General features: G+C 39.3%; 1 pseudogene; it reads left to right on the forward strand.

Moving 5' to 3' along the window:
- The first annotated feature begins 12371 nt into the window (after positions 1-12371).
- LOC149179014 (protein EXORDIUM-like 3 pseudogene) lies at positions 12372-13404 on the forward strand (annotated as a pseudogene).
- Positions 13405-14579: the final 1175 nt, after the last annotated feature.

Genomic DNA, 14579 nt, shown 5'->3' on the forward strand with positions numbered 1-14579 from the left:
GCCTGTTTTCATCCCTTTCATGTACATGGATGAGGAAATGCATGAAATCTTTAATCCTTTTAAGTAGTTGGAGAGTTGGGCGCATCCGGTATAGTGGCACAGTATGAGAACGTAGGAATCGGGTCTGTATATCCAAAAGAGAAGCCTCTTGTTCATGTATTTGATGGAAAAATGTGTAGAGATGAGAAAGATAATGTGGATCCATCTGTTCATGTAAACAATGGGAAAGCGTGTAAGTGAACATGTATAAATTCATTAATTAAAAGGGAAAGCATAGAAGAAAAAAATATGACTAACCTTTCGAAATTAAAAGTATAGTAGAAATAGAATATATTAAAAAAACTTACAGATTTGAAGGTGTTAACATGAGAGAATAGATGAAACATTTGAAAGTGGAATGCAAAGGAAGGAAAATAACCAAGAAGAGAAGGTCTTCAAGTAGGCCGATTCACAGATTTGGAGGCAAGGTATGCTTCTTGTTTTTTCCTACGAAGGACGTACATATTTTCTTGCATGCGTGTGAAGGAGAAAGCTGGAGAGATGCAAATATCATTCAATGATCTAACTCTAAAGATGGTTGTGAATGTAAGGCCCTGACGATCAATGTTGCCAATGTCAATTGTTGCCTTTTGTAGTGTCATGCCTTGTGATTTATGGATTGTTAGGGCCCATGCCATGCGAAGGGGCAGTTTTCTTCGAGAACCCCTTGTTACGGGGGAGATGGGTACACATTTCAGATTTGAGCTATCCCATGTTGGACCTTTGTAGTGCATGAAATCGACCACAACAAATGAGGGGAGTTATGGAGGGTGAGAACCAGTTGTGTAATGAATAGTGACAAATTTCCCAAGAGAACCATTAACGAGGCTTGCTTCAACCCACAAGTTGCTTGTTAGAATGACATGCTGACCAATGCAAAGAAGCACTTGTGCAACAAGCTGTTCATCTTCCTGGTTGGAGGAGGGAATTTGTTTTCTTTGTTCAACACAACAACATGCAATAGGCAGGTTCAATTTCTTGAGCATGGTTGTATTGTGTAGAGCAACAAATTCATTAGTTGCATAGAGGTGCATAAAATTGGTGAATGTTACCAGCTCGTCTTCTGGAAGATTGGATTTTTATCATGTCATTAGAAGGTTCCAATCATCCAATGTGGGGGTTGCATTGTGAAGGTTGGAAAGGATTTGACGAAATAAAACCTGCGTAGGATCTGTACCTTGTTGGCAAAATTTTTTGGAAAGTGTGTCAATAGTATTGAATCTCCGCCAAAGAGCATTGCCATGGGACATGCCTACATACATTGGTGTATCTTTAATAGGTGGTAATTGGGTGAGGTCCCCCACAAGGATTATACATCAGCCACCAAATGGAGTGTTTCTATTGGGTGGGAAGGCCTCTTGTAAATGTTTATCAATTTGAGCAAGCATTTTAGGACCAATGAAGCTCATTTCATCAATGAGAATGTATTTGACATGATGGAGTTGTTCTTGATGGCTTAGGAGGGATTGACCTTTTAGAGGGTGTATAGAGGAGACATGGATGTAGAGGGTAGAGTGTATGGTTAGAGCATTGATGTGGAATGCCGCAACACCGGTCGGAGAAAGTAAGAGCATTGGGTTTTCCCCATTGACAAAGTTGGATAGGAAGGCACTTTTGAGGCAATCAATTAGGAAAAATTTGCCAGTGCCAGTAGTGCCTTGGATGAGAATCCTTAATGGTGTGGTGGAACCACTATTGGAGAAGTTGGAAAAAACGATATTGAATGCCATGAGATGTCTTGGGGACAAGGAGGAAAGGGAATGTGGATTTGGAGAGGGAATCTGGTGGAGTGTTGTGGAAGATCGTTTGAATTCTATCAAGGAAATTTTCGTTTCTTGCAAGTGCGAAGGGATGAGAGAGTGATCCAAATTATGGTTTGCATCTATCACGATGGCCAAACATGTCAGTATCATCAAGGAGGATGTTGTTACCTTGGTGGAATTGAGAGAGGAATTTCCATTCTTCCATGTCTATGGTTGGGGAGGGGGTGCATTGCATCAGGGGAGGGATCGTCAGTTATGAACATGGATGGTTTTAAAGGAACTTGGTGAACATGCCATGCTTGATATGTGTTGGCAATTTTCTCTCAATGAGAAACAATTTCCTCGTCGGTTTCACCAATGTTGTTAGGAAATATATGAAAAGGGCAGTACAAGAGTAGTTCACTCCAACAAAAGTCTACATAGGATGTTTAATATTTATCTGGGACTGCAACGTATCGAGGAATGACACACACAACCATGGGAGGGAAAATGCGCTTCCAGGGCGATGTTTTCTGGTGGGAGGAGAATGACCAGTCCCGTGCGACTTCAATAAGTGGAAATGAATCTAGCGAATGAGGTCTTTGAATGTATGAGGTGATGAACAATGTTGATGGAAGATGGGCATCCAAGTTGTTTGAAACACATCAAAAAACTATTTTTTTTAACATTGAGGGAGACGAAAGAATGTCAACATTGGTAGCGGAACTTTTTGGAGCATATGACATGTTTCTTGTGCACCAATTTCCCTATCAGCAACAAGTTCAGTCATGAGTTTGCAAATGACATACAAGGTAGGCGCGTTAGGGGGTACTTTGTGAAAGTTGTGCAAGCATTTGGTGTTAACTTTCGGATTTTTCCTCTTCTTTCACTGCATACTTTGCAATGTAGTTCAATACAGCACGACGTGACAAAATCGGTTGGAAGTCAATGTTGGCCCTCCAAATTGCAAGCATATGAGAGTTGTGCACATTTAGCTTGTCATCATTTCTAGCAGGAGTGTACGTTTTCTGCCCGATAGCATCGATTTGGAGAGAAGAATTTTCACACAATTCCCAAGGGGCTCCATAGCGGCTATTGGGCATGGGATCCCCCAAAGGGAAGTTTTGGGGCTAAAAGCCTAGATTTTGGTCAAAAGTTGTAACTCCGATGTAAAGGCTCCGCATTTTGTGGGTGCAGAGTGCATAGCTTGTAAATGAGTCATAGGGTTGTTCGCCCTTAATTTTGTAATGTAATGTTGGCTGTAGAGATCTACCCATGGTTCGTGGACCATGGGATTGTATAAATAGAGCGAGGCTCTAAGTAGTTAAGACATCAATTGATGATCATGGAATAAAAGCATAGTGGATTATCTGAAGTGTAAAGTCTAGTTTTGGGTCGTAGAGTAGGAGAAGGCTCTGCAACTGAGTGCGCAGAGGCCTAGTAGTTCGTAGCTGAGTGCATGGACCCCTGCAGTTGAGTGCGCAGGGCGAGTCGAGTCTGTAACAGTTGGAAGAATTAATAAAGAGAAGTTTTATATCATTCCTGTGTATTTATTTCCTATTTTCTGCATTGAATGTATTGGGTATGAATTGCATTTCTACTGTTTATATGATGCGCGAACATATGTGACTATGAGAATTAAGTGAATGTGAGATAAAGTATCTGTTTACGTGAAGTTAACTAAGATCTTTAAGAAGATAAGTAAGATTTGTGGTATAGTTTGGGGAAATAGTGCAGATCACTGCCATAGTAGTGCGAAAGCACCTCAGCCCCTGGTTAGGGCTGCGCAAAGGCGATTATAACAAATCACAAAGGTCTCACAGGTCAGCACAGTGCGCAAAGTGACCTGCGCGAAGGTAGGCATAGTTGGACTAAATCGACACCTCAGACATCTCAAGGGTGCCGCAAACTTGGTTCCAGCATCCCCCCATACTGCGTCAGGTGAGACTTCAGTCTGCACTCCACGGGCTGATGCTTAAAGGGCCAGTGGTGTAGGGATTTGTTTGGCTAATTAACTCCGAACCTGGGTCAGGCCCCCTCAAGCCAACAACGGAAAGCAATAGAGTTATTTGTTTTGCAAAGACATGTAGAGGAATGACAATTTGTGTGCCTTTGGATGTAGCTCACAAGTTCCTCGTAGTCTTGGAGTTCATTTGATGAAAATATTTCATTTGTTGCAAGGAGGCAGGGATCACGTATAAATGAGCGATGTAATCCAGGACTCCTGTTCTGGAGAGGGTGAGGGTTCGCATCGGTGATGTAGGTATCAAAAAATGTTTTGGCTGCACGAATGTCTGCAACATTAGCCCAATCGAGGGCATCCATATTACGTGCGTCTTCGAACCATAGAAACCCATGTACATGTGCAGAGCCTCTATGCTGCCATTCATACCTTAGTAACAAAGATGGAAAACAAGTAAGAGGGATGCATGAATGTGGGTTTGCAAAAATGTTTTGGATTCTCCATCGAGACTGATCTTGTGCATTAGATGGAGGATTGGAAGGCATGGCCATATGCAAGTCATGCTATTTTGTATCAGTTGCACTTAGTGTGAAGAAGAAGGTAGGGTTACCGTATTGAATGATCATGTCACTTAGCTCCCCTCTAGCCCTGGTCCAAAAAGAACGGATCCCGTGAAGGGATGAGCTGAAGCGCATAATCTGGTCTGGAAGCTGCTACAGGTGGAGGCGAAGGTCTGCTATGGTTGTTGGTAAGGTATTTTCAAGGTCCCTTTTAATGAAGACAGAAGCAGTGGCTTGGCTTCAATGTTGCATGATAAGGTTGTATAGGTAATAGTGAAACCTAGGATGTTGGCCAAAGCGATTGTCATGGAAGCGCATTAGATGCAAAGCATTTTCTTGCATATCAACTTTTGCAATTATTGGTTCGTTAATCATGGAAGCTTTGGTGGGGAAGAGGGTGGGGAAGGCCATGGAGAAGAGGCCGTCTTTGTTGTATTCATTGATTGGAGAAAGGTCAATGATGGGCCATTGAAGTGAATGGGTGGGCATGGAATTGGAGGATTATATGTAGGCAAGTATCTCATCAATTTCTGTATGAGAATTTGGTAGAATTGCAACAAAGGAGGATGGTTGAAGGTCAGACATGTTTGGGTGGAGAAGTTCATGGTCAAGCTTTTTAGAGAGGGCTTCTTGGGGTCTAAGGGATTTGGGGGAGAGACGGTGTAACATACTAGAAACTTATGAAGGGGAATCAGGCAAAGAGGAAAGTGCAAGAGGGTTAAGTTGTACATATTTGTAGTATGGGTCATTTGCTATCTTGAACTGCAAATCTGAGAGAACACGTGATCTTCTGATAAATAATTCATAGGATATGTGGTCATTGTTGGTTTTATTTACAACAAGGATGTCTATTTATAAGAGCATGCGAGGAAGGGAGGTGACAATGTTAGTTATATCTTGAGGGAAGCTAATAGTATGGCTAGAATATTTGGATTTCCCTCCACGTGCATGTGTTACTTGAAGAACATGGTTGACACGGGCAATGAGCATCTCTTCAACTTGAGTTAGGCAAGTGAGGACATGGGGTTGGTTGCTTGGGTCCATGTTATTTGAGGAGGAGAAGCAATGGATAGTTCGCTCAAAGGAACAACGGAAACAAGTAACGTTGGCATTTAATTTTTTTGTTTTCATTGATGGGTAACCTTCACAACAAGTGGAGCAAAATTGTATGGGGCTAAGTGCATCAATTCTTTCACGAAAGTGATGATGTGCATGATGGAGATGGTTGTTGGGTAATTGCTGAGTAGTTGAAGAGGAAGCCACATGGGGGGATTGCTGCACATGGAACGTGGGAGGTGACAAAAGGGCATTAGTTGGAATTGAAGAGGAAGCCTCATGGGGGATGACTACACATGGAAAGTGGAGGTGATGAAAGGGCATTAGTTGGAATTGATTGGGAAGCGAGTGGACATGGAAGGGAAAGTGGAAGACTTAGGGTGGATGCTAGGGGATGGAGATGAACCTGGGAAGGAAGAGGCGTTTGGTTTGGGTTGGTTTGAGAGGGAAGGTTGGATCGACGATTGTTGTAGAGAAGACGCCGACATGCATTTATTCTATCCTTGTTAAGTGCGTAGTGTTGTCATCGTTGTTCCTTCTGTGCACTATTCACTGGGCGGGGTTGCATAGTTGTTTCAAATAAGAAAATTTATCTCAACATCAGAGGTGTAAGTGATGTAGGAGCAAAGGCAAGTAAAGCATGCATGACAAGTTTTTTTTTTTTTTTTTTTTTTCTTGTTTGTTTTTTTTTTTTGTGTTTTGTTTTGCATTACAAAGTATAGTAGCATATATATGGTGTGAGTGTTGCTTTTAGGGAAAGTGTATGCATTATGTAACGCGACGAATGCGAATTGAAGGTGAAGTACGAAGACGGGTGCAAATGATATTTGTTTTGTTTGGTTGTTAGACTTGTTCAAAGTAAAGTAATCCATCCTAGGATGTTCAAATGATTATTAGTAATTGTAAACACAACCACATGATGCATATTTGGCCTAGACTAAAGGAAGCCCATTTGTGCATGTGACCATAATTAGAAGCATTAGGTGTGTATTGTTTTTCATATATAGCATATCATATTCATATGTGCATGTGACCATAATTAGAAGCATTAGGTGTGTATTGTTTTTCATATATAGCATATCATATTCATATGTGCATGTGAATAATGTGTGTGTGTTGCAAAGAAGCTTACATGATGAACAAGGATCATGGAAAGCAAGTGAGCGAATGGCCATGTATCTAGAAGAGACATTACAAGTGAGAAAATGGGCATGTATGAATGTGAGAAAAAAAAGAAGAAGTGGTTGCCCATTTGTTCATGAGAACCAATACACTTGAGAGAGGGTGCATATAGTAATAAGAAAGCAATACAAAAGGTTGAAGAATTGTTGAAGATGAGTTCTAGAAAAAGTAAAGTTCGAATTGCAGACAAGAGGGTTCAACAAGGTGCAAAAGGGCAAGTGGGGATTAATGAGAGTGAAGGTTGGGAAAGGAGTTGGCAATCGGGAAAGGGAGGGGCATAATAGGGAAATTGTTTACAAGGTGAAGGATGGGCATCAATGGAGAAGTGTGGGGGGAGAGTATGGGAAGAAAAGTGTTAAAGGGCAAGGGTGTATAGAGCAAGAGATGGGGAATAGCGAGGGAAGGGGGAGAAAGGTATGTTTATAGGCGGCGGGAAATTGTTTTTCGAGGGGGAGGAGTGGGTTGAATGTCTTGCAAGAGGAGAGAAGATGCAGAGGCATAAGGGAGTTCTTCAAAGTGAATGAGGGTTGGGTGGAGGTGTTCAATGCCGTTGAAAGTGTCTGTTTTGACAACTAGCATGAAGAGGAATCGACATGACGTGAACCCATTGGATATGGCTCAGACAACTCCTGGATCGCTTGAAAGGAGGAAAGGGTCCTTTACAGATATGCCCAAAAGGCCATGGGTGGCATCATCAAAAGAAACCACATTTTTGAGTTGCCTAGTGTGGTCATGCAATTCAAGTCGGAGCACATAGCGATAGTCACATTTGAGGAAGGAGCCTTCACATTTTGAACAATGCCATGTCTTTCTAGGTTGCTGAACAACTTTTTTCATGCATTGCAGCCCATCAATGGTAAGGGGGAATGCGATGAAGTAGAAGTCATCCAATTCAATTGTTGTAACAATAACACAGAGGGAAACCCATGAAGATGTCTTGATGTGGGGCATTACAAGAATGGCAGAAATTGTTTTTGTTTGCATGGGATTACTGGTTGTGCCGGTGTATTTCCGGATGGATGATGATGAGGAAGATTTGATGCCTTCTTCTTGAAACCATTGCTTGAGTTGGTGTGTTTCATAGATATCTGGATCTATAAGAAGGAAATTCGTCAGGATAGTTTCGATAGTTTGCCCATTGAACTCGACAAGTTGACCCCCTATGATTGCAAGGACTGGGATAGTACGTTCCATGCGGAGTTCAGAGAGCATGCATCCTTCGGTGTGGCAGTGTTCTCCCCACAAGGTGACATAGATGCTGCTACCAAACTTGTCGCTGAGGGAAATAGTTTGTCTAGGAGTTTCAGAACCATCACGCTTGTGAATGATCGAGGTAGGAGAGGTTGAGCTAACGACACTGATAACATCAACAAATGAGTCAAGAGGCACAAGTTTGAGTGAACTTATTGCCACAAAATGGAAGGTATAGGAAGGTATTGTTTGATCTCCATCTAAAATGTGAGATACATTTGATGTGGAGAAGAGGAGGATTTCAAAAGGGCATTTAAGATGGTTGTATGTAGAGTTCAGGACCTTTATGGGGCCATTCGAAACTGTGTAGATTTGGCCAAGCTAGATGAGAGAATGGAGTGAGTTTGCCAAGTCATTGAACATGGATACATGGATTTCATCACTGTCCCAATCAACGAGGTCAAACCCAAAGGATTTCCCAGAGCCGTGTGCATTGGTGTATGCACGAAGGGGTGTTTTTGCGAGAACTCTACCTTGGATGGACCAAAATTTATGATTTGGGGTAAGTGCCTTAAAAGGGAGAGTTGTTGCAGATGAAGCGAGCAAATTTGTGAAGTTGGTAGATTTGATTTCAATGGGGGGGTTGATGAAGGGAAGATATAGTCAATGAGGACGAGGGCGCATGGAGAATTTGTTTAGCGGAGAGAATATGAGGGGTTGGCTCACTGATTAAAGTTGCCAAATGGTGAAGTATTTCAAGTTTGAGGAAAGAAAGTGACCTGCAAGAAAGAGAATATGTGAGTGTAGAGGGGAAGTAAAACACGATAAAAGCAAATAGATTCTAAAGCGGGCATAAAATGAGAGGAAAGCTAGGGAGGATTAGGAAGGATTACCAGTGTGCAACATGCATAGTATGATGTGCATATGTGCATGAGAATTTTCGTAAGAGCATGATAAGCCTATTTTCAAGTCTTCAGATTTTGAAAGTGAATCATGTGAAGAAGGAAGCAAGACCACATGGCTGTGAACACCATCAGAAAGGGAGACATGGTAGTGAGGGGTTGATGTCCTAGTAGGGCGTATTTATTCGACAAAAACGACTTGGAGGATTGGTTGCATCTCTGTAGAGCCAACGAACAACAATGGAAGTGAATTGGTATTCAAGGTTGGTTCCATGGTGATATGACTTTGTTGTTGAAAAAAAGGTGCTACAAGCGAATATCAATTGTAAGTGTACAAAAGTGAAGAAAAATTGGTGTAGTAAAAAGAAAGGAAAAGGTTGAAGAGTTTATCTAAAATGAGACGAATCAAGAATAGAAATGGAAGGGAAAAGTGTGGAAGATAAAAAAACATGAGGGGGAAGGAAGAACAAGCAAGAACAAGCAAGACCAAGTGTGCTACAAGAAACGAATAGATAGCTAGACTACTGTCCTTATGATTTGTGCAATTTTCATGTGGCAAAGTTAAATGTTTCACGGGTAAGAAAGCAAAGCAAGAAGAAAACAACACCCACCATGATATTGTTATTTGTTGAGTGAAGGAAAGTTTTGGAAGGGAGAGAGGAAGGGGTAGGCAATTTGAATGAGATACCTAGCAAACATTGAGGGCTTGTTCAAACAAAGAGGTTTGGAAGTAGCAAGGCAAAGTAGGAAAAATTGTTTTGATTATGGTTTTTGTGTGTAAAGTAAAGTGTCTTTCTAGACTGTTGGCAATTAAAATTTTGCACCCTATTCAAGCGACCTTGCAACTTTTTAGATGAAATGGATCTATGGATGCAGGCAAATAAAAGTAGTAAAAAAAAATAGGCTAGGTTGTTTATGTGAGAGAAAATTTTTGACTATAGTAAAAATAAAAGAGCATGCGACATTCTGGGAAAAAAAGAGAGAAGGAAAATAGAGGGTACAAAGAAGGGAATAAGATGTATTTCCAGACAACATGTAACACTAGTTAGATAGCAACCATACATAGTGTAACATAATAAGAGATAACAACCATAAAGGAAAAACTTCCACAATAAGGGAAAATAAATGTTAAACTAATTTCCTAAGGATAGGAAAAGTGTACATGCATACATGTCAACATATAAAAAAGAAATGCAAGAAAGAGGAAAAGCCAAAGACTTGTAGCTCTTGGCAGGGAACAACACAAGATATCCTCCTAGGTCAAAACAAATTTGTGTTAGGTAAGTGGTATTTAAATATGAAAAGGAAAATGACTAAACTAGTTTGGCCAAGTAATGCCTCTAATTGCAACATTTGTAAAATACCATGAATCATTTGCAAAGTAGGAGAAAATTGTTCCTCCAAAAGAAGTGAAGTTATAAAAGAACAATATGAAAAGGGTTCAGCTGTATGCAAAAGGGGAACAAAAGGATTCCTTGTCCAAAAACGTGTGCTAACTTTTAAGTTAACAACAAGATGTGAGGACATTTTTAAATAGTAGAGCGATGAAGGAGGACATATTAGCCTTTTAGAATCACATGCAAGAGGAAGACATAATGGCAAGTCACTTGGGAGCTTTTCTTAGAGGTATGACAAATGCAATGTCCAATGTCATTATTGTAGAAGGTTTGAACAATATGCATATGAATGTAGGGAAAAAAATGGTATGGATAAACGAAATGAAAATTTCATTAAGGAAAGATTTAAAAAAATAAGTGAAGAGAATCAATTTTTGTTGCAATATAGCATAAGAAAGAAATAAAGGGGTATGGTACGTAATGCTGGTTGTAGCAACTATCACTGAAAAGAAAAATGTTTTTGAATCACTAAAATCTGAGGTGAGAATGTGAAATAACAATAAAGTATAAAAAATGAGTAAAGGAGTTATCTCTAGTTGCACCAGGAAGGAACCAGTTTGACCAAGTATTGCCTCTAATTGTAACAATTGTAAAATACCATGAATCATTTGCAAAGTAGCAACAAATTTTTCCTCCAAAAGAAGTGAAGTTATAAAAGAACAATATGAAGAGGGCTCAACTATATGCAAAGGGGAACAAAAGGATTCCTTGTGCAACAAATTGTGCTAATTGTCAATCTAACAACAAGATGTTTTTTAAAATAATGGCAATAGTAAATTTATGAAAGATAAATATCAATATTTTTCAACCCTTGACAAATAACTCAAACTCTCTACTTTTAAACCCAGAGTACATGATGCCAAATGAGGGATTTTTTCAACCCTTGAAAACTATCTTGAACTCTCTACTTCTATGATAAATTTCCATCCTTGCAAGAAATATGTTACCTGTAATGACTACTGGAAATAATTTGTTGTAGGATTTTAATAAATCCTCTCTCATGGCTCTTCAAATCTTGCTTTAGATTTACAGGTAGCCTGATCAATTCTAGGTCTTCAATCCTCACTTTCAGTGGGCCATTCTGATTCCTTCAATAGGTCAGAGTTAACCTTAACTCTAAGTCCTCTTGTGCTTTGTTTCTAGCTGCTAGGTAATAGATTAGAGTTAACCTCTAATTATTTTTGTGCTATGTTTCTAGTTGTTAGGTAATAGGTCAGAGTTAACCTCTAATTCCTCTTGTGCTCTGTTTCTAACTATAGGGTGAAATTGGTAGCACAATTATTATAAGTAGTTTGAGATTTAGACTTAATTATGTTTTAAAAGATTACTGTGACATTGGCTTTAAATAGGCCCATTATCTCTGATATGTCATGAGAGTAACTCTTGTGATTTTGAACAAAAGATATGATCTACAACATGATACATATGGATTTTAGATGGATATGTGGTTCAGAGAACATTTTGGTGTGTTTGTTCATCAACACAAACTCTTCTAGGCATTAACACTATGAATAATCAATTTCAGAAATATTCATTTGTCAATATGGAACAAAAGTGCAGAGAATATACAGAGGTGATTCAAATTTCTGTTTATGTCCATAGATTGGACACCAGTAATATGCTGTTCATCAGGGCTATTGTATTTAACAATTGGGAGACATGTTGTGACATGAGAAGCATGAACTTCTAGTACTCACTAAGGCTAATCTTCTGTCTATTGTGACAAACACTTGGACTTTCTAGTCTCCACACAATATCCCTGTGCCCAGAAAAACATAGTTGGAATTATTTTGAGATGTGATTTTAGCATGACTGTCGCTACTGTTGGAAAGTTTGCAGGAAATTTCCATCTCGAGTCTGGGGAACTACGCAAATTGTCTGCAAAGTTTTGAGATATTTTCCTAGTACAACAAAGAGTGTTATGTTGAGAGAGCCTTTCTAGAGGATTTTCCGGTCATGTTTTAGAGTAAGTGGTCCAGTTTTGAATCTCCAAATGCACAGTCAAAGTTTGTAAGGTAGCAACACACATGCTCCCATAAGAAATCTGTCACTATCAATATGAAGTTGAGCAATTGCTTCCAAGTGTTTTCATCTATATGTGTTAGCTGTCTATGAAATAACAAACATCCCATCCACAATGGATAATTGCTCGAAACATAATTAATATGAATAAAGAAATAAAAGAAACAACTCAAAGGAGGAACTTGGATGTTGTTTTATATAGATAAAGAGCAAGGTACATGTATTTCTCGTGCATGCATGTCATGGAGAAGAAACCATTCAATATCATTGCATTGTATCCATTGCATTGTTTCTCTGTGTGTTGTTCCAGAGAGAAAATGGGTGTGTTTTCATGTGTGGGTTTGTTTTTGTTCATTGTATTATCCTCAGTTGAAGCATGGAGGTCATGGCCTCAATATTTCAATCAGAATACTATTGCTGTGGGACTGGGACAACAACCCAATAAGGAAGATTTGCAGTTTGGGACTTTGAAGAAGAATGAAGGTCCTCGCCATATGTGAATATGAAGTACGACATGGGGCCTGTGTTGACTTCTGCTATGAATGTCCATACAATTTGGTATGGAAGGTGGAGTAAGAAGGAGAAGAGGGTTATCAATGAGTTTTTGCTATCTATCTCTAATAAAACAAAGAGCCCTTCTGTGGGTCACTGGTGGAAAAAAATGAAGCTGTATACTGATCAAAATAGTGCCAATATTAGTAGAAACATAGTGATTACTAGTCAACACGATGATTACTACTCCCATGGTAAGGTACTGAGTAGGCTTACTATTCAGGAAGTGATAAAAATGCCATAACCACCAAGAGTAGTCCCCTTCCCATTGATCCCAAGAATGGTCTTTACCTCCTCCTCACTTCTAGTGATGTTGCTGTCTAGGACTTCTGCAGAGAAGTCTGTGGATTTCATTATTTTACATTCCCATCCATTGTAGGATACACACTTCCTTATGCATGGGTTGGGCATTTTGGAAAACAGTGCCAAGAAGTTTGTGCTTATCCTTTTGCAGTGCCAAGTTACATGACTGGAATGAAGGCATTCAAGGCACCTAATGGGGATGTTGGTATCGATGGGATGATAAGTGTGATTTCCCATGAATTGGCTGAGCTTTTGTCAAATCCCCTGATCAATGCCTAGTATGCTGGTGAGGATCCTACTTCTCCTACTGAGATTGCAGATCTCTGTGAAGGTCTTTATGGGACTGAAGGCAGTGGATCTTACACTGGACAAGTCTTCACAGACAAATTTGGGGCTAATTACAATGTCAATGGAATTAGGAGGAAGTATTTAGTGCAATGGATATGGAGTCTTATTTTGAATGCCTGCTCAGGATCAAATGCATTGGATAGTTGAAGGTGCTCTAGTGCTCTTGTTAGTGGAAAATGGGGTTGCTAGTGTTATGGTCACATTCATGGGTTGTTCTCAAGCCTTACTATCACAAATTCTATTTGTGGGTTGGAGCTAGACAGATTATTAATGGATTCTTTATTGGTATATACTTCAATATGCCTTAGGATTACTATACCCAATAATGCAACAAAGTGTCCTGGAACACTGGAGGTTCGAATCCCATTTTTATTTCTTGACAATATGCAGTGATTGTTCTTCTTTTAACGGTCATCCCACTATGTGTGCTTGTGTGTGTCTATATAACTTTATCTATTTAGACTATTCAGAGAAATATCAAGCAGAGAGCATTCATGTCTGTTGAATTTTTAAGATCTATTTTGATTAAGTAGAGGAGTAATTCTATATGCACATCAAAGTTTACTAGAATTTCCATTTATGGTGACTAGGTTTCTAGAATGATGTCATTGCTGTGTATTTTTCACTGGCCAAGGCTCACTTGGACACATCTTGTAAAATTTAGAAATGGCATTTGTTGTTTTGAATGGTGTTTTAAGCCCCTTAACATCTGCATAAATTTTTAGTAGATATAGTGGATAGTTGTTTGACATATAAGATCTAAATGGCTAAATGGATTGAATCCTTAAGATCTCCATACAACCCAAACATTTAATTTTGTGATGTTAATGGAACTTGAAAGTTGAAACTAATCCTATGCCATTCTCGAATCCATGCTAAGCTTGACAAAGATTTCAAATTCCACTGTATGGTGTGTATTGGCCTTCACATCTCAAACCTTGGATTGAGTGATTGAAATCTATTTCAAAAATAAGATGCTTACATGAGAGTAATATATATTAATACTTGGAATGCAGAAAGGAGGACCAACAAAGAACACAAGAAATTTGTACTTTAGATATAAAAGAGAAGAAATAAGCAACAATACACCATATAACATGTCTTGGACAAAAAATTATAAATTTCAGGCCCTAACTTCATTATTTATAAAGATCCTTTTTTCTATATGATATTTACATCATTAAGTTAGATACACATTAAGCTGTGAATACAATTTGGATGAGACTATTGCAAAACCCAAGATGTGAAATCTTCTAAGATGCCCATGTTTACATTTTGAAATGTAAGAGCTCCAGTTTTAGAGTGTATAGTAGAAGTAAGCT

Source organism: Pinus tabuliformis, chromosome 4_1, assembly GCF_031772625.1.
Source record: "Pinus tabuliformis cultivar Carrire ecotype Pingquan chromosome 4_1, CPIR1, whole genome shotgun sequence".
Lineage (NCBI taxonomy): Eukaryota > Viridiplantae > Streptophyta > Pinopsida > Pinales > Pinaceae > Pinus > Pinus tabuliformis.